Source organism: Oncorhynchus clarkii, chromosome 26, assembly GCF_045791955.1.
Source record: "Oncorhynchus clarkii lewisi isolate Uvic-CL-2024 chromosome 26, UVic_Ocla_1.0, whole genome shotgun sequence".
NCBI lineage: Eukaryota > Metazoa > Chordata > Actinopteri > Salmoniformes > Salmonidae > Oncorhynchus > Oncorhynchus clarkii.
The window spans coordinates 34,117,125-34,140,736 of record NC_092172.1 but is presented as its reverse complement, the minus strand read 5'-3'; the positions used below and the strand labels follow the sequence as shown (position 1 = coordinate 34,140,736).

General features: G+C 44.1%; 1 protein-coding gene across 4 annotated transcripts in view; it reads left to right on the top strand.

The window, feature by feature from the left end:
• The first annotated feature begins 350 nt into the window (after positions 1-350).
• Positions 351-23,612, top strand: part of LOC139384481 (cell migration-inducing and hyaluronan-binding protein-like) — a 176,285-nt gene continuing 153,023 nt past the window's right edge. Inside the window, exon 1 of one of the 4 annotated variants that reach the window (XM_071129267.1) lies at positions 351-508. The gene's annotated coding sequence lies outside the window, so the exon portion shown is untranslated. Of the gene's footprint in view, positions 780-23,612 lie in introns of all 4 variants that reach the window. The other 3 variants (XM_071129266.1, XM_071129269.1, XM_071129268.1) reach the window with 3 other exon arrangements.

The window sequence follows — 23,612 nt, the reverse complement described above, 5'->3', positions numbered from 1 at the left end:
CACCAAGTCACATCACCAGTAGTGTAGGCTATAATATACTTCTGTGCGGAAATCCCACTTTCATGTTTCCATAGCCTAATAAATGCATATTTTAAATACATTTCAAGTTACTGGCCCTGCATCAAAATGCACTTACAACGTAGGCCTACACATTTGCCTCCAATTATCAAATTATTTTATACATTTTTCAGTCCTCCTAGAATAGCGCTAAAGTAGGCTTTATAGATTGTATCTACAATAGGCCTCCGACAATGGAATGATAGAAATGGCTTAGAAATGGACCGGACCAATGAGTGTGCAGTGGGCGTGTCCTCCTGCCTCTGCTGGCGTAAACAGCGTGTTCAGAAGCACCAGGCTCGCGCGGAGCGGAGAGGAGATGCGTGTATAAATATCAGAGTGCCTCTTCTCTCCGCTATAGCAGACCTGACACATGACCTAATTGTCCCTGTCACATCTCCAGTGTGTCCTCACCAAGACCGCACTTCCCGAAGGAGTCGACTAGAAAACGGTTGGTTTATTCTACAGGTTGGTGCGTCTCTCGATCTCCGTGGAGTTTATAAGCTAACTACTAAACCTTTTGGGGATTTAAAAACAACTCCAGCTCGCCTCTCTTTTGCTCTTACTCTAGTGTCAAAGCCAAAGCCACCGGTGTATCGGTAGTATAGCCTGCTAATAGGAATACAACAGACTGCTTTGGGTCGTTGTGGACTGTAGGTGCTGCAGAAAGGAGCGGCCAGTGCCAGCTGTGGCTGTAAGGACCAGAGGTGTTTGTTTTGAAGGTGCGCCTTTTTGCGGTTCGTTCCAGCTCATCTCCTCCCAGTGCCATTGATCAGTGTCAAAATAAATCGTCCTACAAAATATACATGTATCCCTACATGTAATTAATGCAATTTACACAATGCCATCCTTATAGACTTTGACCGTGCATGACATCAACAATGGTACGGTATCTGTGCGTTAACAACCGTATCATGTACCAACACGTTTCACCCGGCAAGCAAGCACAACTCGCGCAAGTGGTAGCATTGTTAAAACCACAAATTATATTTATAGGGCTGGTTTATGTATGATGTTGTATAATATGATACTGTGCAGCAAGGGTAGCCTATGTTGTGTATTTTCAAGCGCTCGGTTCGCATGTGCCACTGTATCTTGCGCTCGCTTCTCGTAACGTGCGCGCCCGGTTTCGCTGCCCTAGGGGGCATCAAGTGCACAGTCATCAGGTATGTGTTTTTTATATTCTTCCAACAACATTCCGTCATTTTCAACATGTCCATATATTCAAGTTGTATTGCTGATAATAGTTCAGTGTTTTTCAGATTGATGCGCCCATATACGAACCTATAGCTAATCGGTGATTATATTGAACTCAGTCAGTATTGGTGAGGTAAGAGCAGCGTTAGTTTAGTTTATACTAGCCTATGTACCCAACAGGTTCCTTCATTATCAGGATATGTATGTGGAATGAGTGATGAGCACGTGACAGTTGAGGTTTGACTGAGGCTGTAAGGGCATATTGATGATGAATGTAAGACTTGCTCAGAATATGACAGAGCTGTTCAATAAGTGAGTGGATTTCCTGCTGTAATTGAAGTCTTTAGAGGGCTTAGTGGTCAGGGAATAAGCAGTGTGCGTGTGCATGTTTCTGTGTGTGTGTGTGTGTGTGTGTGTCTCTGTCAGATTTAAGAAAGGGGAAAAGTTAACCCTGTACTTCCCCTCCTTCTTTTAGTCGCTCTTGTAAAAGATGCATAGCTAGCAGAGATGACAATGATGATGATATCAAATCTCAGGAAAGGAATGACCATGACCGGATTTCAAGGCCATAATTGACAAGATCCCTGCATGAGAGAACAAGAGAGAGACAGAGAGGGAGGGAGGGATGTTTGGAAGCAACAGAAGTCCACATTAGAGCCACAGAACAGGGATTGAAGGAACACCCATTGGAACCATGTAATCAGTCCTGGGAATGTCAAAGCATCTCAGAGAAACAGATACCTGGGTTTGACTGACAGCCAGAATTTGACAAACTAATTGGTATATTCAGAATGTACTCTAGGTTTCCACACATAACCCATAACCAAGGAGAGGAGATGAGTGAGAGAAGAGGGGAGGGGAGGAGAGAAAGGAAAGAGAATAGGGGAGGAGTGGAGAGAGAAAGAAGAGGGGAGGAAAGGAGAATGGAGAAGAGAAAAGGAGGACAAGAGAGGAGATGAGATGAAAGGAGAAGAGAAGAAAGGACAGATGAAGAGAGGACAGACGATGAGAAGAGAGGAGGAGAAAGGACGGATGAAGAGAAGATGGGAGAGGAGAAGAGAGTCGTGAGAAGAAATCAGGAATACAGCAGGTGAGTGCAACCTTTCCTTGCCTTCTTTTGACTTGCAAATATTACTGTGCATATACATGGCCCAAGGGGCAGGTGTGTGTGTGATACCCTCTTACCAGGGTCACTCTCGAAGGTATCTGTAGAATGACCAGAATAACACAGACAACCCCATTTCTCATGAAGTGTATAAAATAGGCACTACAGTTTATCATATGTCTGTATGGTGGTGGATGTACACCTACTGTAGGTGTGGTGGTGGATACACACATAGACTATATATTACGATGAGGGGAGGAGGGAGAGAGAAGGATACAGAGGAAGAGTGGACGAGATGTTTGGAGAGGGAAGTATATATAGAGAGAAAGTAGAGAGGAAGAGAGGTGGAGAGGGATCTAGAAAGAGATCGAGGAGAGCTATACAGAGAGATGTAGAGAGAGGGGCCTACAGTCTAATTATTACTCTAACAGCTACTAGTATCACTCCATCTATTTGAGCTTGTTCTGTGGTTCTCTCAGTATAGATATAGAATGACTAGAAAGGACATTCCATTCATGTTGTTGTGGCTCATATTGGCTGCAGCAATCAGAATGCTCAGTGCATTGACTCATATCATCTCCTCATCCCTCAGACTCTCATTGCCTTTCTAAATGCTGTTTGCATGCAGCAATGTGTGTGCGTGTGTGTGCTTGCAATGATATGAAGTGGACCATGACAAATCCAGTGAATTTCAGGCTGGTGCATTTCAACTTGCGTGCTATTCCGTTTTGTTACATCACTTCCAACTTGTTAGCAGCTCGTCTGTGTTTTTTCTGAGCTGTGTTCAATCTGCTAGGTCTATTTCTATTTCTATGCCGCGTATATTTCAATGTTCATTCTGCTAGGTCTGCAAGGTTCATTCTGCACGTTTTTTATATGTACAGTCTGTCAAGTCCATTTCTATGTTAATTCCGCTAGGTGTATTTCTATGTCCATTCTGCTAGGTCTCTTTCTATGTCCCTTCTGCTAGGTCTCTTTCTATGTCCCTTCTGCTAGGTCTCTTTCTATGTCCCTTCTGCTAGGTCTCTTTCTATGTCCCTTCTGCTAGGTCTCTTTCTATGTCCCTTCTGCTAGGTCTCTTTCTATGTCCCTTCTGCTAGGTCTCATTCTATGTCCCTTCTGCTAGGTCTCATTCTATGTCCCTTCTGCTAGGTCTCTTTCTATGCCCCTTATGCTCGGTCTATTTCTATGCCCCTTCTGCTAGGTCTCTTTCTATGTCTATTCTGCTGGTTTTGTTTTTATATGTACATTCTGCTAGGTCTGTCTACATACATTCTGCTAGGTCTATGTCTACATACATTCTGCTAGGTCTATTTCCATGTCCATTTTGGTATACATATTTCTATTGTTATTCTGCTAGGTCTATGTCTACAAGAATTCTCCTAAGTACATTTCTGTCCATTCTGCTAGATCTATTTCTATGTCAATTCTGCTGGTTTTGTTTTTATATGTACATTCTGCTCGGTCAATGTCTACATAAATTCTGCTAGGTCTATTTCTACTGTGTGGGTGAGTCACTCTCTGAGATAGAGATTCAGGAGTTCTTGGCACGCATATGTTGTGGAACACTGGGGAGCACACACATACACACTGCCATCGTGGACGAGGGAGCGAGCTGCCAGAGGCCACCATTTACTCCAGGAAACCATCAGGGCTCCAGCATAGTTTCAGAGGGGAAAGTAACACAAACACACACACACAACTTCCCTCGCTCATGTGTCTGTACAAGCCTTCTGGCTTGGCGAGTTGCTCTCTGCCTCCTCCTTAAAAAAATACCAGCTCTTCATATTATATTGTACAAGGTGCCAAGCAGAAACCAAATGGCACCCTATTTCCTACATAGTGCACTACTTTTGAACAGGGCCCAATAGGGAATAGGGTGCCATTTAGGATGTATCTTCTAGTAGTTTTGGCCTATCCATCAAGCCCTTAATGGGGTGTGAAGTTGTTCTGAGTGGTTGTTGTCCCGTCACACCCTGCCAGCCTTGCAGCTAGTTCCCCCTGGCATGTATCTTAGGATTCATCCCAAATGGTACTCTATTCCTACTTTGTGCACTACTTTTGACCAGAGCCCTATGAGTGCTAGTCTAATGGAGTGCAGTATGCAGGGACTAGGGTGTCATTTGGGACGGAGACTGAGGCTAAGGAGTTAATTAATGAAATAAAACAGTGATCGGTCCAAGAAGTGGATAACATGGTGTAAATTGATACCAGGCGTTTCCATGGCTTGGCTTAGCATCTTGCTTTCTCCTCCTCCGCTGGGGGTTATTTTGGTTTGTGTGTGTGTGTGTGTGTGTGTGTGTGTGTTTGTGTGTGTGTGTGTGTGTGTGTGTGTGTGTGTGTGTGTGTGTGTGTGTGTGTGTGTGTGTGTGTGTGTGTGTGTGTGTGTGTGTGTGTGTGTGTGTGTGTGTGTGTGTGTGTGTGTGTGTGTGTGTGTGTTGTCTTGGCTAGCCCTAATCTGACCCGGCAGACAGGTGGACACTGACCGATCTCTCTGTCTCTCTGTATGTCTCTCTCTGTCTGTTCGTGTCTCTCTGTCTGTATGTGTCTCTCTCTGTCTGTATATCTCTCTCTCTGTCTGTATGTCTCTCTCTGTCTGTATGTCTCTGTGTCTGCCTTTTTTCTTTCTTTCTCTCTCTCTGTCTGTATGTCTGTCTGTATGTCTCTCTGTCTGTATGTCTCTCCGTCTGTTCGTGTCTCTCTGTCTGTATGTGTCTCTCTGTCTGTATGTGTCTCTCTCTCTGTATGTGTCTCTCTCTCTGTCTGTATGTCTCTCTTGCTGTCTGTATGTCTCTCTCTCTGTTTGTATGTCTCTCTGTCTGTATATCTCTGTGTCTGCCTTTTTTTTTTCTTTCTCTCTCTCTGTCTGTATGTCTCTCTGTCTGTATGTCTCTGTCTATATGTCTCTGTCTGTATGTCTCTGTGTCTGCCTTTTTTCTTTCTTTCTCTCTGTCTGTATGTGTCTCTCTGTCTGTATGCCTTTCTGTCTGTATGTCTCTCTGTCTGTATGTCTCTCTCTCTGTCTGTATGTCTCTCTGTCTGTATGTCTGTCTGTATGTCTCTCTGTCTGTATGTCTCTGTGCCTATTCCTACTTTGTCTCTCTGTATATCTCTCTGTCTGTATGTCTCTGTGTCTGCCTTTTTTCTGTCACATTGATTTATGCACACATCTAAGCACACAGGAGGCTGGTGAGGGGAGGACGGCTTATAATAATGGCTGGAATGGAGTGCTTTCAAACATATGGAATCCATTCGTTTGATATCATTCCATAGATTCCATTCCTCCCCAATGAGCCCATCCTCCCCAATTAAGGTGCCACCAGCCACCTGTGGCATACACATCACAAATTAGGTTTTTGCACATTGTTTGACACAGGACTGTATAGCTACTTTGTACTGTAGTCTGAAAGTGGTTCCACTGTCCAAACAGAAATATCAAATTGGAACTGCAATAGTAGAGTAGTAGACTCATACATTATTTAATAAGACTAGTTTGCATAAACATGTATGAATGATTATGTGTCCATATGAAATCCTCACATGGATAAAACATTTAGAATTCAGTTTTAATAGAAAAACAATCCGCCTTTGACTGCGAGCGGCATTCAACAGTTCATTTCCTGTTACCCAAAATGCAAGCCAAGCTATTTAAGGCTCTCCAGTTGGACAGGAACCATATGGATCCTTTTTATCTGGTATTTGTTGTGTGTGTGTGTTTTTTAAATTTGTTTTTGGTGCATGTCTGTGTTTGTGTGTTTTTTAAATTTGCTGTGTGTGTGTGTGTTTTGGTATCTTAATACAAGCCCTTAGAGGCTTGACACGATAGGCCAAGAATGTTCATGTCTAATCAGGGTGTTCCTCAGCAGCCATTTGACCTGACATGGTTCTGTCAGAAAAGATATAGACGGCCCTGTCTTAACATTATACCACTGACCTCATGTTCATTACGGCTTATCCACACACACACACACACACACACACACACACACACACACACACACACACACACACACACACACACACACACACACACACACACACACACACACACACAGTTGGGACATCTGGCTGTAAATGCAAGCCTGACTGCTAATTTGCCAAGAGATGTGTTTGGACAGGTTAGCCTTATTATCCTCACACAGGAGTGTGTGTGTGTGTGTGTGTGTCAGGGTTGGACTGGTGATGAGTAATAGAAGTGTAAGGGAGAGTGGGGGTTAGGTCTGAAACCATGGGGGGGATTGTATTTGGCAACAGGGTACATTTGGATGATTTATTATTAAGGGAGCAACAGGGTAAATTTGGATGATTTATCATTAAGGGAGCAACAGGGTACATTTGGATGATTTATTATTAAGGGAGCAACAGGGTACATTTGGATGATTTATCATTAAGGGAGCAACAGGGTACATTTGGATGATTTATTATTAAGGGAGCAACAGGGTACATTTGGATGATTTATCACTAAGGGAGCAACAGGGTACATTTGGATGATGTATCACTAAGGGAGCAATAGGGTACATTTGGATGATTTATCATTAAGGGAGCAACAGGGTACATTTGAATTATTTATCATTAAGGGAGCAACAGGGTACATTTGGATGATTTATCATTAAGGGAGCAACAGGGTACATTTGGATGATTTGTCACTAAGGGAGCAACAGGGTACATTTGGATGATTTATCATTAAGGGAGCAACAGGGTACATTTGGATGATTTATTATTAAGGGAGCAACAGGGTACATTTGGATGATTTATCATTAAGGGAGCAACAGGGTACATTTGGATGATTTATTATTAAGGGAGCAACAGGGTACATTTGGATGATTTATCATTAAGGGAGCAACAGGGTACATTTGGATGATTTATTATTAAGGGAGCAACAGGGTACATTTGGATGATTTATCATTAAGGGAGCAACAGGGTACATTTGGATGATTTATTATTAAGGGAGCAACAGGGTACATTTGGATGATTTATTATTAAGGGAGCAACAGGGTACATTTGGATGATTTATCATTAAGGGAGCAACAGGGTACATTTGGATGATTTATTATTAAGGGAGCAACAGGGTACATTTGGATGATTATCATTAAGGGAGCAACAGGGTACATTTGGATGATTTATCATTAAGGGAGCAACAGGGTACATTTGGATGATTTATCATTAAGGGAGCAACAGGGTACATTTGGATGATTTATTATTAAGGGAGCAACAGGGTACATTTGGATGATTATCATTAAGGGAGCAACAGGGTACATTTGGATGATTTATCATTAAGGGAGCAACAGGGTACATTTGGATGATTATCATTAAGGGAGCAACAGGGTACATTTGGATGATTTATCATTAAGGGAGCAACAGGGTACATTTGGATGATTTATCATTAAGGGAGCAACAGGGTACATTTGGATGATTATCATTAAGGGAGCAACAGGGTACATTTGGATGATTTATCATTAAGGGAGCATTGTGCATGGCAAGTGTTAACATTAATAACCTCAGAACAGCCTCAATTCGTCGGGGCTTGGACTCTACAAGGTATTGAAAGCGTTCCACAAGGATGCTGTCCCATGTTGACTCAAATGCTTCCAAATGTTGTGTCAAGTTGTCTGGATGTCCTTTAGGTGGTGGACCATTCTTGACACACACGGGAAACTGTAGAGCATGAAAAACCCAGCAGTGTTGCAGTTCTTGACACACTCAAACTGGTCTGCCTGCCACCTACTACCATACCCCATTCAAAGGCACTTAAACCTTTTGTCTTGCCCATTCACCCTCTGAATAACACACATACACAATCCATGTCTCAAAGCTTAAAAACCCTTATTTAACCCGTCTCCTCCCCTTCATCTACACTGATTGAAGTGGATTTAACAACTGACATCAATAAGAGATTCCTAGCTTGTGCAGGTGTTCATAATGTTTTGTCCAGTCAGTGTATATGTCTACTGTCCTCTAGCTTTCAGCAGGTGTACATAATGTTTTGTCCAGTCAGTGTATATGTCTACTTTCCTCTAGCTTTCAGCAGGTGTTCATAATGTTTAGTCCAGTCAGTGTATATGTCTACTCTCCTCTAGCTTTCAGCAGGTGTTCATAATGTTTAGTCCAGTCAGTGTATATGTCTACTGTCCTCTCTCTATCTTTCAGCAGGTGTTCATAATGTTTTGTCCAGTCAGTGTATATGTCTACTCTCCTCTAGCTTTCAGTAGGTGTTCATAATGTTTTGTCCAGTCAGTGTATATGTCTACTGTCCTCTAGCTTTCAGCAGGTGTACATAATGTTTTGTCCAGTCAGTGTATATGTCTACTGTCCTCTAGCTTTCAGCAGGTGTTCATAATGTTTTGTCCAGTCAGTGTATATGTCTACTGTCCTCTAGCTTTCAGCAGGTGTTCATAATGTTTTGTCCAGTCAGTGTATATGTCTACTGTCCTCTAGCTTTCAGCAGGTGTTCATAATGTTTTGTCCAGTCAGTGTATATGTCTACTGTCCTCTAGCTTTCAGCAGGTGTTCATAATGTTTTGTCCAGTCAGTGTATATGTCTACTGTCCTCTAGCTTTCAGCAGGTGTTCATAATGTTTTGTCCAGTCAGTGTATATGTCTACTGTCCTCTAGCTTTCAGCAGGTGTTCATAATGTTTTGTCCAGTCAGTGTATATGTCTACTGTCCTCTAGCTTTCAGCAGGTGTTCATAATGTTTTGTCCAGTCAGTGTATATGTCTACTGTCCTCTAGCTTTCAGCAGGTGTTCATAATGTTTTGTCCAGTCAGTGTATATGCCTACTGTCCTCTAGCTTGTGCAGGTGTTCATAATGTTTTGTCCAGTCAGTGTATATGCCTACTGTCCTCTAGCTTTCAGCAGGTGTTCATAATGTTTTGTCCAGTCAGTGTATATGCCTACTGTCCTCTAGCTTGTGCAGGTGTTCATAATGTTTAGTCCAGTCAGTGTATATGTCTACTCTTCTCTATCTTTCAGCAGGTGTTCATAATGTTTTGTCCAGTCAGTGTATATGCCTACTGTCCTCTAGCTTTCAGCAGATGTACATAATGTTTTGTCCAGTCAGTGTATATGTCTACTGTCCTCTAGCTTTCAGCAGGTGTACATAATGTTTTGTCCAGTCAGTGTATATGTCTACTTTCCTCTAGCTTTCAGCAGGTGTTCATAATGTTTTGTCCAGTCAGTGTATATGCCTACTGTCCTCTATCTTTCAGCAGGTGTTCATAATGTTTTGTCCAGTCAGTGTATATGCCTACTCTCCTCTGGGACATGAGAGACAGAATGTTACATATTCCTCAAATAAGGCATAAACCTCCAGAGCAGGGGTATTGAACTCTGACCCTACGATGTCCGGACCCTACTGGGTTTCTGCTCTACCTGATAATTATTGCAGCCACCTGGTGTCGCAGGTTGAAATCAGTCCCTGATTAGGAAGAATGAAAAAGCAGTGGAATTGGCTTCCAGGTCGAGATTTGAATTTGACAGCACTAGTGTGTGTGTGTGTGTGTGTGTGTGTGTTGTAATGAGTTAGAGGATGCGATACACAGAGCCATATCTCTTGGAAGGAGAGTAATCCTTGTGGAGGATGAGGCAGGGTTGTCAAAGCTGACATCTGTCAGAACAGGAGGGAATAAACTACCTGTCACTACCTAGAGAGGCTGGAGAGAGATTGGGTTAGAGAGATGGGGGGAGTAAGAGAGAAGGGGTGATGGAGAGAGAGAGAGAGGGGTTGGAAGGGAGAGAGATTGGGTTAGAGAGATGGAGAGAGGGAGGGGTTGGAAGGGAGAGAGATTGGGTTAGAGAGTTGGGGGGAGTAAGAGAGAAGGGGAGATGGAGAGAGGGAGGGGTTGAAAGGGAGAGAGATTGGAGAAAATAGAAGGATGGTTTGGAGAGCGATTTGGTTTGAAAGAACGGAGAGAAAGATGGGATTGGAGAAAGAGAGAGGGGTGGGGGTTGAGGATAGACAGAAAGAGAGAAGGAGACTATCATATTCCCTTGATGAAAATAGGAAATTGAGAGAGCTGGTAGAATACCAACAAGTTACTGTCACATCCTGGAGGAGAAATAGGACTTTTTGGATCCAGCCCATCACAAATCATAGGAGACTTGATGGATATTCATGTGGTCATCACCAGGTTTCGACTGGTTTCATTTTGGAAAGAAAAACACATTTAAGACTTGAATCAATCTAATACAATCAGAGAATCAAGCTCTCAAGGAATATACTGTAAGAGAACAAACATCTAAGTAATGGGGAGAGAAATGTAATGTTATTCATTTTCTAGATTTGTTTTCATACAGGACTGAATTGAATAGACAAACAACCAACATGTGGCTTGTGATTTTCTCTGTGTTTCAGGAAGACTGTGGGAACAAGAGTGGATCCAGCCCGCTTGACTGTGGTGACAAGGTGAGTACACACACACAGATATACACACACACATACACACACATAAACAAATGCATACACAAATACATACACACACAGATAAAGCTGTGTAAGTGCTCCCCGACAGCTTGCTCCCCAGTATTCTGCAAGGCACAGATTCCATGAGTCGATCCCCAGCACTGCATGTTGTTGTCACAGTGTGTGTGTGTGTGTGTGTGTGTGTGTGTCCTCGCCACACCATGTAGTGTAGGGAATAATGGATGTATGAAAGTGAGAGACCTCAGTAGAATGTGACTGCAGGGAGGAATGAACAGAGGGCTGAGTCTTGTCTTTCATCTGCCTGCTACGTGTCAATCTCATCTAGCTGATGGCTGTCGTATGGCACACAGTGTGTGTGTCTCTCTGTCTGTCTGTCTGTCTGTCTGTCTGTCTGTCTGTCTGTCTGTCTGTCTGTCTGTCTGTCTGTCTGTCTGTCTGTCTGTCTGTCTGTCTGTCTGTCTGTCTGTTTGTCTGTCTGTCTGTCCGTCCGTCCAAGGCCGGTTGCAGATACCATTGTTGGTGCGTGAGTCTGTCTGCCTGTCTGTGTCTCCCCAAGGCTTGTTTCTGATGTTAGCTGGTTGGTTTATCCTAGTAATTCAGCAGTACCAGCCCCAGATTTGTGTCTCGTGTTCTAAATGAATGTAGGAAAGCTGGAGAGGCAGAATTGATGACATATTTTAATTTAGCTCTGCTCGGATGTTGAGGTGATTCTGATGATGCTAACGGCATGTTTAGTGTGTAGTTGTTCACTTCAGCATGTATTACTTATTCAATACTTATATAAGTTAACAAGATCAGTGTGTGTGTGTGTTTTAAGTGAGACCCCAGGGATGTGTATGTCTTCCTGATGTAGTTTCTCCAGTCATGGGAGGTGTGTGTGGTTTCAATTTGTTTTAAGTCAGCCCAGGACCCATACAGAGTGTATCCTAGCATGGCCTCATTCTCCCCTACAGGATGTTCCTACTTTCAACCCCACTACTCTGAGGGCTTAGGAGGTGTGTGTGTGTGTGTGTGTGTGTGTGTGTGTGTGTGTGTGTGTGTGTGTGTGTGTGTGTGTGCGCACACATATTAGTCTAACAGTATGTACAGGATACACATGGTATACATCGTCCAATGAAATGATTACTTGCAGGTTCCTTCTCCACAATGCAACAACAATAACCAATAATGCAATATAAGACTACAAACATAAAGTAAATGGCTCAGTAGAATAGAATAAACATTTTAACATAAGTATAATACAGGAAGGAACCATTTCTAGTCCGATATGTACATATGTTCTGGGCAATGGGGGATTGGAGGGAAGTGTATCAACTGAGCAGGTTAATAACAGTCTGGTAAGCAGCAGTTATAATGTGTGTGTAACATGAATGTATACACTGAGTGTACAAAACATTAGGAACACCTTCCTAATATTGAGTTGATGGGGCATGGACTTTACAAGAGGTCAAAAGCGTTCCACAGGGATGCTGTCCCATGTTGACTCCACTGCTTCCCACAGTTGTGTCAAGTTGGCTGGATGTCCTTTGGGTGGTGAACCATTCTTGACACACACAGGAAACTGTTGAGCGTGAAAAACCTGTTTGTGACACACTCAAACTGGTGCGCCTGGCACCTACTACCATACACCGTTCAAAGGCACTTAGATATTTTGTCTTGCCCATTCACCCATTGAATGGCACACATAGACAATCCATGTCTCAATTGTCCCAAAGGGGGAGGGAGAGAGAGGGGGGGGGGGGGGTCCTTGATGATGCTGCAGGCCTTCCTCAGGCATTGTTTCAAGTAGATGTCCTGGATGGGTGGGAGCATGGTCCCAGTGTGTGTATGTGAGAGAGCATGTGTGTACGAGCATGTGGTTGTGTGTGTGTGTGTGTGTGTGTACATTTCAAGTTCCCCAGCACCCAGAGGGCTATGAGATGGGAGAACCCATCCCTCCCAATACAAGAGCATGAATATAGATAGAATTGAAAAGGGAAGAAAGAGCAAGAGAAGAAAATGGAAGAAGAAAGATGTTATTTGCCTGATATCTCAAACCAACCGGGGAGTTCATTCCAGAAGTTCAATGTGTTTCAGTGATACATTTTCATAAACACTCATTTAACATGTATTCATTTCTGTCCTAGAGCTAAGCTATTGCCTCTGAGGAAGGGATTTAGTTTTGTACTAAATGGTAGGTAAACGGATTCCTCTGAGGAAGGGATTTAGTTTTGTACTAAATGGTAGGTAGACGTCTTCCTCTGAGGAAGGGATTTAGTTTTGTACTAAATGGTAGGTAAACGGATTCCTCTGAGGAAGGGATTTAGTTTTGTACTAAATGGTAGGTAGACGTCTTCCTCTTCACTCACTCTCCAATAGAATCATTTTCACACTAACCGTGGTTGAGAGCAGTAATGCAGCTGTAGCAGACGGACCTGACCTGAGTTGTTTTTATGGCTTCGTAGCTCTCCTCTCCGCCTCCCTCAGTTTCTAAGAGAGCCTTTGTGTATTTTCAATAGGCACCTTCAATTGGAAGCTTGAAAGAGCTTGAATCACCATGTTTGGTCTAGAATCTGCAGCGATGATACTTTATGACGTGTGATGTTTTCTGTGACTGTGTGTGTGTCTGTTGTAAAAGAGTGTGGGTGTGTGCTGTGGTATGTAAGAGAACAATGAGCAACAGGTTTAGTGAATGAAAACATCTTGTTGTTTTTAAATGAAGCCCCAGTCCATTGAACTGTTTCTGTTTGGTTAAATAGAATTCCACAGCCTCTCACTACAGATCCACTTTATGTTATGTTGTGTTTTGTGCTGCGACATGTTGTGTTGCTTTATGTTGTGTTGCATTCTGTTGTGTTGCATTGTGTTGTGTTGCATTGTGTTGTGTTGCTATGTGTTGTGTTGCATTGTGTTGTGTTGCGTTGTGTTGCATTGTGTTGTGTTGCTTTGTGTTGTGTTGCATTGTGTTGTGTTGCTTTGTGTTGTGTTGTGTTGTGTTGCATTGTGTTGTGTTGCTTTGTGTTGTGTTACATTGCAATATGTTTTGTAGTGTAGTATTGCTTTCTGTTGTGTTGCTTTGTGTTGTGTTGCTTTGTGTTGTGTTGTGTTGTGTTGTGCTGCATTGTGTTGTGTTGCTTTGTGTTGTGTTACATTGCAATATGTTTTGTAGTGTAGTATTGCTTTCTGTTGTGTTGCTTTGTGTTGTGTTGCTTTGTGTTGTTGCTTTGTGTTGTTGCTTTGTGTTGTGTTGCGTTGTGTTGTGTTGCGTTGTGTTGCTTTCTGTTGTGTTGCTTTCTGTTGTGTTGTGTTGTGTTGCGTTGTGTTGTGTTACGTTGTGTGTTGTGTTGTGTTACGTTGTGTTGCGTTGTGTTGCTTTCTGTTGTGTTGCTTTGTGTTGTGTTACATTGCAATATGTTTTGTGGTGTAGTATTGCGTTCTGTTGTGTTGCTTTGTGTTGTGTTGTGTTGCATTGTGTTGTGTTGCTTTGTGTTGTGTTACATTGCAATATGTTTTGTGGTGTAGTATTGCGTTCTGTTGTGTTGCTTTGTGTTGTGTTGTGTTGCATTGTGTTGTGTTGCTTTGTGTTGTGTTACATTGCAATATGTTTTGTGGTGTAGTATTGCGTTCTGTTGTGTTGCTTTGTGTTGTGTTGTGTTGTGTTGCATTGTGTTGTGTTGCTTTGTGTTGTGTTACATTGCAATATGTTTTGTAGTGTAGTGTTGCTTTCTGTTGTGTTGTGTTGTGTTGCGTTGTGTTGTGTTACGTTGTGTGTTGTGTTGTGTTACGTTGTGTTGTGTTGTGTTGCTTTCTGTTGTGTTGCTTTCTGTTGTGTTGTGTTGTGTTGCGTTGTGTTGTGTTACGTTGTGTGTTGTGTTGTGTTACGTTGTGTTGCGTTGTGTTGCTTTGTTTTGCATTGTGTTGTGTTGTGTTGCTTTGTGTTGCTCTGTGTTGCGTTGCTTTGTGTTGCGTTGCTTTGTGTTGTGTTGCTTTGTGTTGCTCTGTGTTGTGTTACTTTGTGTTGTGTTGCATTGCAATAGATTGTTTATATTGCAGATGTTGAGAGCACAGGAGCTGTGTACAGACAGATGTGTTTGTTAACTCAGGCAAGAGGGTGTTGCATACACACAGTGAGAATGGCTACAGCCATATCCATCCTAGACAGACAGACAGACAGACAGACACAGACAGTCCATTCTCTCTGATTTTCCACGGCTCGTCTTAAAGATCATGGGGAAAAATCCAGTCTGTGTTGGGCTACCCATCTTAATTATAGATTATCCCAACTAGGGACAAATCCGGTCTGTGTTGGGCTACCCATCTTAATTATAGATTATCCCAACTAGGGACAAATCCAGTCTGTGTTGGGCTACCCATCTTAATTATAGATTATCCCAACTAGGGACAAATCCAGTCTGTGTTGGGCTACCCATCTTAATTATAGATCATCCCAACTAGGGACAAATCCAGTCTGTGTTGGGCTACCCATCTTAATTATAGATTATCCCAACTAGGGACAAATCCAGTCTGTGTTGTGCTACCCATCTTAATTATAGATCATCCCAACTAGGGACAAATCCAGTCTGTGTTGGGCTACCCATCTTAATTATAGATCATCCCAACTAGGGACAAATCCCAAGATGATACTATTGTTCCATCATTAGTTTCTTAATTTGTTTAATTTGTTTGTTCATTTAGTAATTCATTTATCAATCCATCCATCCATTTATTTAGACAGTAATTGATTAGTTCATTGATGAGGACTCTTTCTGCACCTGAGCAACCTCCTGTTGATGGCTGCTTTGTCACTCCAGGTTGTGTGTCTGTGTGTGTGTGTGTGTGTGTGTGTGTGTGTGTGTGTGTGTACTTTACGGTGTGTTGATGTACAGTGTGTGTGTGTGTGTGTATTTTACCTCTCTGTGGATTCCAATGGTTGAGTAATGAGTTGTAAATGAAAACACAGTTAGCTAGCTAGGTGTTTACTTTATTGTGTTAATGGAGGCTAGGTTAGCCCCCCCCCTCACACACACACACACACACACACACACACACACACACACACACACACACACACATTGACTGCTGTTTAGCACTCTGCCTAGTCTTCATTTGCTGTCACACTCTCAGGCAGGCTGAGTACCTCTCAGTGAGCAATAAAAGCATGCAGTGTCAAAACGAATAGAAAACAAGCTCCATGTGTGTGAGAGAGGGTGTGTGCCTCTGTGCTCTCAGATGTACAGTACGTGTGGGTGTTGTGTTATATGTATATGCTAACCATAATCAGCACCACAGAGATACACTCTTCCTTCTGGATGCTATTGCAGACAGGGTGAAAGCCCAGATCCAGGATCAGCTTCCCCTCCCCCAATCCTAACCTTAACCATTAGTGGGGAAAATGCCGAACTGACACAAGATCAGCATCTAGGGGCAATGTTACCCTGCTCCTATCATTGTCCCCGCTGATGTCCGTTACACTGATAGGCCAATCTCTGACCAATCACCCTGCGTTTTAGGTAGGAGTGATGTCATCCTGAGAAATTGAGGTGGGTAAGTCCTGTTTTGTCTTTCTCATCTGGTGGCCCTCAAACGGACACACACACGCACACACTGACACACACAGACATACATACACGGACACACACAGACACACACACACTGATACACGCACGCACACACAAGCTGTCCTCAAAGATGGTGTTTTAATGTGCCAGCTACAAAGGGCATACTTAAACTCACATGCTATATAATTATAGAACTGAATAAAAACTCTAAGTCTTCAGTCATCTCAGAGGTTCGTGACTCTAGAGGTCTGGCCTGCAGAGGCTATTTAAAAAGACACACACTGACACAGACTGGAGCCATATTCCAAAGAGAGGGGAAAGGGAAAATCTGGAGAAGCAGTGGAACAATAAGATCTGATGCATCACAATAATGGAGTCCATATGTTTCTGGTATTAAAACTGACTGGCTGATGTCAACCATGTGGAGGCTGGGTAGAGAGGACTGGCTGATGCCAACCATGTGGAGGTTGGGTAGAGAGGACTGGCTGATACCAACCATGTGGAGGCTGGGTAGAGAAGACTGGCTGATGCCAACCATGTGGAGGTTGGGTAGAGAGGACTGGCTGATGCCAACCATGTGGAGGTTGGGTAGAGAGGACTGGCTGATGTCAACCATGTGGAGGTTGGGTAGAGAGGACTGGCTGATGTCAACCATGTGGAGGTTGGGTAGAGGCGACTGGCTGATGCCAACCATGTGGAGGTTGGGTAGAGAGGACTGGCTGATACCAACCATGTGGAGGTTGGGTAGAGAGGACTGGCTGATGTCAACCATGTGGAGGTTGGGTAGAGAGGACTGGCTGATGTCAACCATGTGGAGGTTGGGTAGAGAGGACTGGCTGATGCCAACCATGTGGAGGTTGGGTAGAGAGGACTGGCTGATGTCAACCATGTGGAGGCTGGGTAGAGAACACTGTAGAACACTGGCAGGTTGATCAAGACGGTGTGTGTGTGTGTGTGTGTGTGTGTGTGTGTGTGTGTGTGTGTGAGAGTAAGCAGTTGTTCAGTTGATGGTGTGTAACTCATCAGTGTCTTACTTCATGGGCTTCTGTGTAGAATGAGAAACAGACAAACCTTCAGTGAAACTATCAATCAACCCGTCAGTTGATTTCTGGAAACAGTTAAACCCTCCAGCCCACAGCTGTATGAGAGGGACTTTGTAGTCTGTTTTGTTGTTGTGTGTATCATATCGTATTCTGGGCTGTCACGAAGGCACCTTATTCCCTCTATAGGCTAGTGCACGTCTTTTGACCAGAGCCTATAGGGCTTTTCAGAGAGCAGCGTGTCAGAGAGCAGCGTGTCAGAGAGCAGCGTGTCAGAGAGCAGCGTGTCAGAGAGCAGCGTGTCAGAGAGCAGCGTGTCAGAGAGCAGCGTGTCAGAGAGCAGCGTGTCAGAGAGCCTCACCAACAGAAGTAAAAATACTTTAAAGTACTACTAGTAGTTTTTTGTGTATCTGTACTTTACTATTTATATTTTTGACAACTTTTACTTTTACTTCACTACATTCCTAAAGAAAATAATGTACTTTTTTACTCCATACATGTACTTTTAAACCTGACAACCAAAGTGCATTTTAAATTCTTTAGCAGAACAGGAAAATGGTCCAATTCACAGACTTATCAAAAGATCATCCCTTATCATCCCTACTGCCTCTGATCTGTTCCCCTGGCTATCTGTAAATGATGTCTGAGTGTTGGAGTGTTCCCCTGGCTATCTGTACATGATGTCTGAGTGTTGGAGTCTTCCCCTGGCTATCTGTAAATGATGTCTGAGTGTTGGAGTGTTCCCCTGGCTATGTGTAAATTATGTCTGAGTGTTGGAGTGTTCCCCTGGCTATCTGTAAATGATGTCTGAGTGTTGGAGTGGACCCTGGCTATCTGTAAATGATGTCTGAGTGTTGCAGTGTGCCCCTGGCTATCTGTAAATGATGTCTGAGTGTTGGAGTGTGCCCCTGGCTATCTGTAAATGATGTCTGAGTGTTGGAGTGTTCCCCTGGCTATCTGTAAATTATGTCTGAGTGTTGGAGTGTTCCCCTGGCTATCTGTAAATGATGTCTGAGTGTTGGAGTGTTCCCCTGGCTATCTGTAAATGATGTCTGAGTGTTGGAGTCTTCCCCTGGCTATCTGTAAATGATGTCTGAGTGTTGGAGTGTTCCCCTGGCTATCTGTAAATGATGTCTGAGTGTTGGAGTGTTCCCCTGGCTATCTGTAAATGATGTCTGAGTGTTGGAGTGTTCCCCTGGCTATCTGTAAATGATGTCTGAGTGTTGGAGTCTTCCCCTGGCTATCTGTAAATGATGTCTGAGTGTTGGAGTGTTCCCCTGGCTATCTGTAAATGATGTCTGAGTGTTGGAGTGTTCCCCTGGCTATCTGTAAATGATGTCTGAGTGTTGGAGTGTTCCCCTGGCTATCTGTAAATGATGTCTGAGTGTTGGAGTGTTCCCCTGGCTATCTGTAAATGATGTCTGAGTGTTGGAGTCTTCCCCTGGCTATCTGTAAATGATGTCTGAGTGTTGGAGTCTTCCCCTGGCTATCTGTAAATGATGTCTGAGTGTTGGAGTGTTCCCCTGGCTATCTGTAAATGATGTCTGAGTGTTGGAGTGTTCCCCTGGCTATCTGTAAATTATGTCTGAGTGTTGGAGTGTTCCCCTGGCTATCTGTAAATGATGTCTGAGTGTTGGAGTGTTCCCCTGGCTATCTGTAAATGATGTCTGAGTGTTGGAGTCTTCCCCTGGCTATCTGTAAATTATGTCTGAGTGTTGGAGTCTTCCCCTGGCTATCTGTAAATGATGTCTGAGTGTTGGAGTCTTCCCCTGGCTATCTGAAAATTATGTCTGAGTGTTGGAGTGTTCCCCTGGCTATCTGTAAATTATGTCTGAGTGTTGGAGTGTTCCCCTGGCTATCTGTAAATGATGTCTGAGTGTTGGAGTCTTCCCCTGGCTATCTGTAAATGATGTCTGAGTGTTGGAGTGTTCCCCTGGCTATCTGTAAATGATGTCTGAGTGTTGCAGTGTGCCCCTGGCTATCTGTAAATGATGTCTGAGTGTTGGAGTGTCCCCCTGGCTATCTGTAAATGATGTCTGAGTGTTGGAGTGTTCCCCTGGCTATCTGTAAATGATGTCTGAGTGTTGGAGTGTTCCCCTGGCTATCTGTAAATGATGTCTGAGTGTTGGAGTCTTCCCCTGGCTATCTGTAAATGATGTCTGAGTGTTGGAGTCTTCCCCTGGCTATCTGTAAATGATGTCTGAGTGTTGGAGTGTTCCCCTGGCTATCTGTAAAATGATGTCTGAGTGTTGGAGTCTTCCCCTGGCTATCTGTAAATGATGTCTGAGTGTTGGAGTGTTCCCCTGGCTATCTGTAAATGATGTCTGAGTGTTGGAGTGTTCCCCTGGCTATCTGTAAATGATGTCTGAGTGTTGGAGTCTTTCCCTGGCTATCTGTAAATGATGTCTGAGTGTTGGAGTGTTCCCCTGGCTATCTGTAAATGATGTCTGAGTGTTGGAGTGTTCCCCTGGCTATCTGTAAATGATGTCTGAGTGTTGGAGTGTTCCCCTGGCTATCTGTAAATGATGTCTGAGTGTTGGAGTGTTCCCCTGGCTATCTGTAAATGATGTCTGAGTGTTGGAGTCTTTCCCTGGCTATCTGTAAATGATGTCTGAGTGTTGGAGTGTTCCCCTGGCTATCTGTAAATGATGTCTGAGTGTTGGAGTGTTCCCCTGGCTATCTGTAAATGATGTCTGAGTGTTGGAGTGTTCCCCTGGCTATCTGTAAATGATGTCTGAGTGTTGGAGTCTTTCCCTGGCTATCTGTAAATGATGTCTGAGTGTTGGAGTGTTCCCCTGGCTATCTGTAAATGATGTCTGAGTGTTGGAGTGTTCCCCTGGCTATCTGTAAATGATGTCTGAGTGTTGGAGTGTTCCCCTGGCTATCTGTAAATGATGTCTGAGTGTTGGAGTGTTCCCCTGGCAAAAAAACAAGAAAATGGTACCATCTGATTTACTTTATGTAAAGAATTTGAAATGATTTATACTTTTACTTTATTGTAGCAATTCTATTTAATTTATATACCCAAGTATATTTGCAACCAAATACTTTCAGACTTTTGCTCAAGTAGTATTTTACTGGATGACTTTCACTTTTACTTGAGTCATTTTCTATTAAGGTATCTTTACTTTTACTCAAGTATGACAGCCTGAGCCGAATTACAGAGAGACAAATGGACACACACACACGCACACACACACGTACACACACGCCTACACACACTGATTCAACCCCCCCTTTCTCTCTCATTCCCCCCTCTATATCTGTGCTACCCCCCTATCTCCCCCTCTCTCTCCATCTCTCCCTGCTCTCTTTCTCACTCCTTCTCTCCCTCTCTCTCTCTTCCCCTCTCTCTCTCGCTCTCTCTCGTTCCATCTCTCTCTCCCTCTCCCTCTCTCCCTCTCTCTCTCCTCACTCCATCTCTCCCCCTCTCTCTCTTCCCCTCTCTCTCACTCTCTCATTCCATCTCTCCCTCTCCTCACTCCATCTCCCTCTCTCTCATTAAAGCTGCTTTTCTTTTGATTCGGGGATTTACACTATTTCTACTGTCACCTTGCCTGCGTCCCAAATGCCACCCTAGTCCTTACAATGTGCACTACTTTTGACAAGGGCTCATAGGGCTCTAGTCAAATGTAGTGGACTATACAGTATAGAGAATAGGGTGCCATTCAAGCCGCAGCCCTTGTCTCATGGTTAAGATGAGAAGCTACAGCTGAGGGGAGAGTAACCTATTATACACAGCTTGGCATTTCAGATTTATTTCTTTCTTTATATTTTGGGGGGTGAGAATATGTAATACCATCTGTGTGTTCCGATGGGATACGCAGACATGGATTGCGTCCCTACTTCCGGCGCCGACAGAGATGGCCGCCTCGCTTCGCGTTCCTAGGAAACTATGCAGTTTTTTGTTTTTTTACGTGTTATTTCTTACATTAGTACCCCAGGTCATCTTAGGTTTCATTACATACAGTCGAGAAGAACTACTGAATATAAGATCAGCATCAACTCACCATCAGTACGACCAAGAATATGTTTTTCGCGACGCGGATCCTGTGTTCTGCCTTACAAACAGGACAACGGAGTGGATCCTATGCAGCGACCCAAAAAAACGACTCCGAAAGAGAGGGAAACGAGGCGGTCTTCTGGTCAGACTCCGGAGACGGGCACAGCGCGCACCACTCCCTAGCATTCTTCTTGCCAATGTCCAGTCTCTTGACAACAAGGTTGATGAAATCCGAGCAAGGGTAGCATTCCAGAGGGACATCAGAGACTGTAACGTTCTTTGCTTCACGGAAACGTGGCTTACTGGAGAGACGCTATCCGAAGCGGTGCAGCCAAAAGGTTTCTCCACGCATCGCGCAGACAGGAAAAAACATCTTTCTGGTAAAAAGAGGGGCGGGGGCGTATGCCTTATGACTAACGTGACATGGTGCGATGAAAGAAACATACAGGAACTCAAATCCTTCTGTTCACCTGATTTAGAATTCCTCACAATCAAATGTAGACCGCATTATCTACCAAGAGAATTCTCTTCGATTATAATCACAGCCGTATATATCCCCCCCCAAGCAGACACATCGATGGCTCTGAACGAACTTTATTTAACTCTCTGCAAACTGGAAACAATTTATCCGGAGGCTGCATTCATTGTAGCTGGGGATTTTAACAAGGCTAATCTGAAAACAAGACTCCCCAAATTTTATCAGCATATCGATTGCGCAACCAGGGGAGGAAAGACCTTGGACCATTGTTACTCTAACTTCCGCGACGCATATAAGGCCCTGCACCGCCCCCCTTTCGGAAAAGCTGACCACGACTCCATTTTGTTGATCCCTGCCTACAGACAGAAACTAAAACAAGAGGCTCCCACGCTGAGGTCTGTCCAACGCTGGTCCGACCAAGCTGACTCCACACTCCAAGACTGCTTCCATCACGTGGACTGGGAGATGTTTCGTATTGCGTCAGATAACAACATTGACGAATACGCTGATTCGGTGTGCGAGTTCATTAGAACGTGCGTTGAAGATGTCGTTCCCATAGCAACGATTAAAACATTCCCTAACCAGAAACCGTGGATTGATGGCAGCATTCGTGTGAAACTGAAAGCGCGAACCACTGCTTTTAATCAGGGCAAGGTGTCTGGTAACATGACCGAATACAAACAGTGCAGCTATTCCCTCCGCAAGGCTATCAAACAAGCTAAGCGCCAGTACAGAGACAAAGTAGAATCTCAATTCAACGGCTCAGACACAAGAGGCATGTGGCAGGGTCTACAGTCAATCACGGACTACAGGAAGAAACCCAGCCCAGTCACGGACCAGGATGTCTTGCTCCCAGGCAGACTAAATAACTTTTTTGCCCGCTTTGAGGACAATACAGTGCCACTGACACGGCCTGCAACGAAAACATGCGGTCTCTCCTTCACTGCAGCCGAGGTGAGTAAGACATTTAAACGTGTTAACCCTCGCAAGGCTGCAGGCCCAGATGGCATCCCCAGCCGCGCCCTCAGAGCATGCGCAGACCAGCTGGCCGGTGTGTTTACGGACATATTCAATCAATCCCTATACCAGTCTGCTGTTCCCACATGCTTCAAGAGGGCCACCATTGTTCCTGTTCCCAAGAAAGCTAAGGTAACTGAGCTAAATGACTACCGCCCCGTAGCACTCACATCCGTCATCATGAAGTGCTTTGAGAGACTAGTCAAGGACCATATCACCTCCACCCTACCTGACACCCTAGACCCACTCCAATTTGCTTACCGCCCAAATAGGTCCACAGACGATGCAATCTCAACCACACTGCACACTGCCCTAACCCATCTGGACAAGAGGAATACCTATGTGAGAATGCTGTTCATCGACTACAGCTCGGCATTCAACACCATAGTACCCTCCAAGCTCGTCATCAAGCTCGAGACCCTGGGTCTCGACCCCGCCCTGTGCAACTGGGTACTGGACTTCCTGACGGGCCGCCCCCAGGTGGTGAGGGTAGGCAACAACATCTCCTCCCCGCTGATCCTCAACACTGGGGCCCCACAAGGTTGCGTTCTGAGCCCTCTCCTGTACTCCCTGTTCACCCACGACTGCGTGGCCACGCACGCCTCCAACTCAATCATCAAGTTTGCGGACGACACAACAGTGGTAGGCTTGATTACCAACAACGATGAGACGGCCTACAGGGAGGAGGTGAGGGCCCTCGGAGTGTGGTGTCAGGAAAACAACCTCACACTCAACGTCAACAAAACTAAGGAGATGA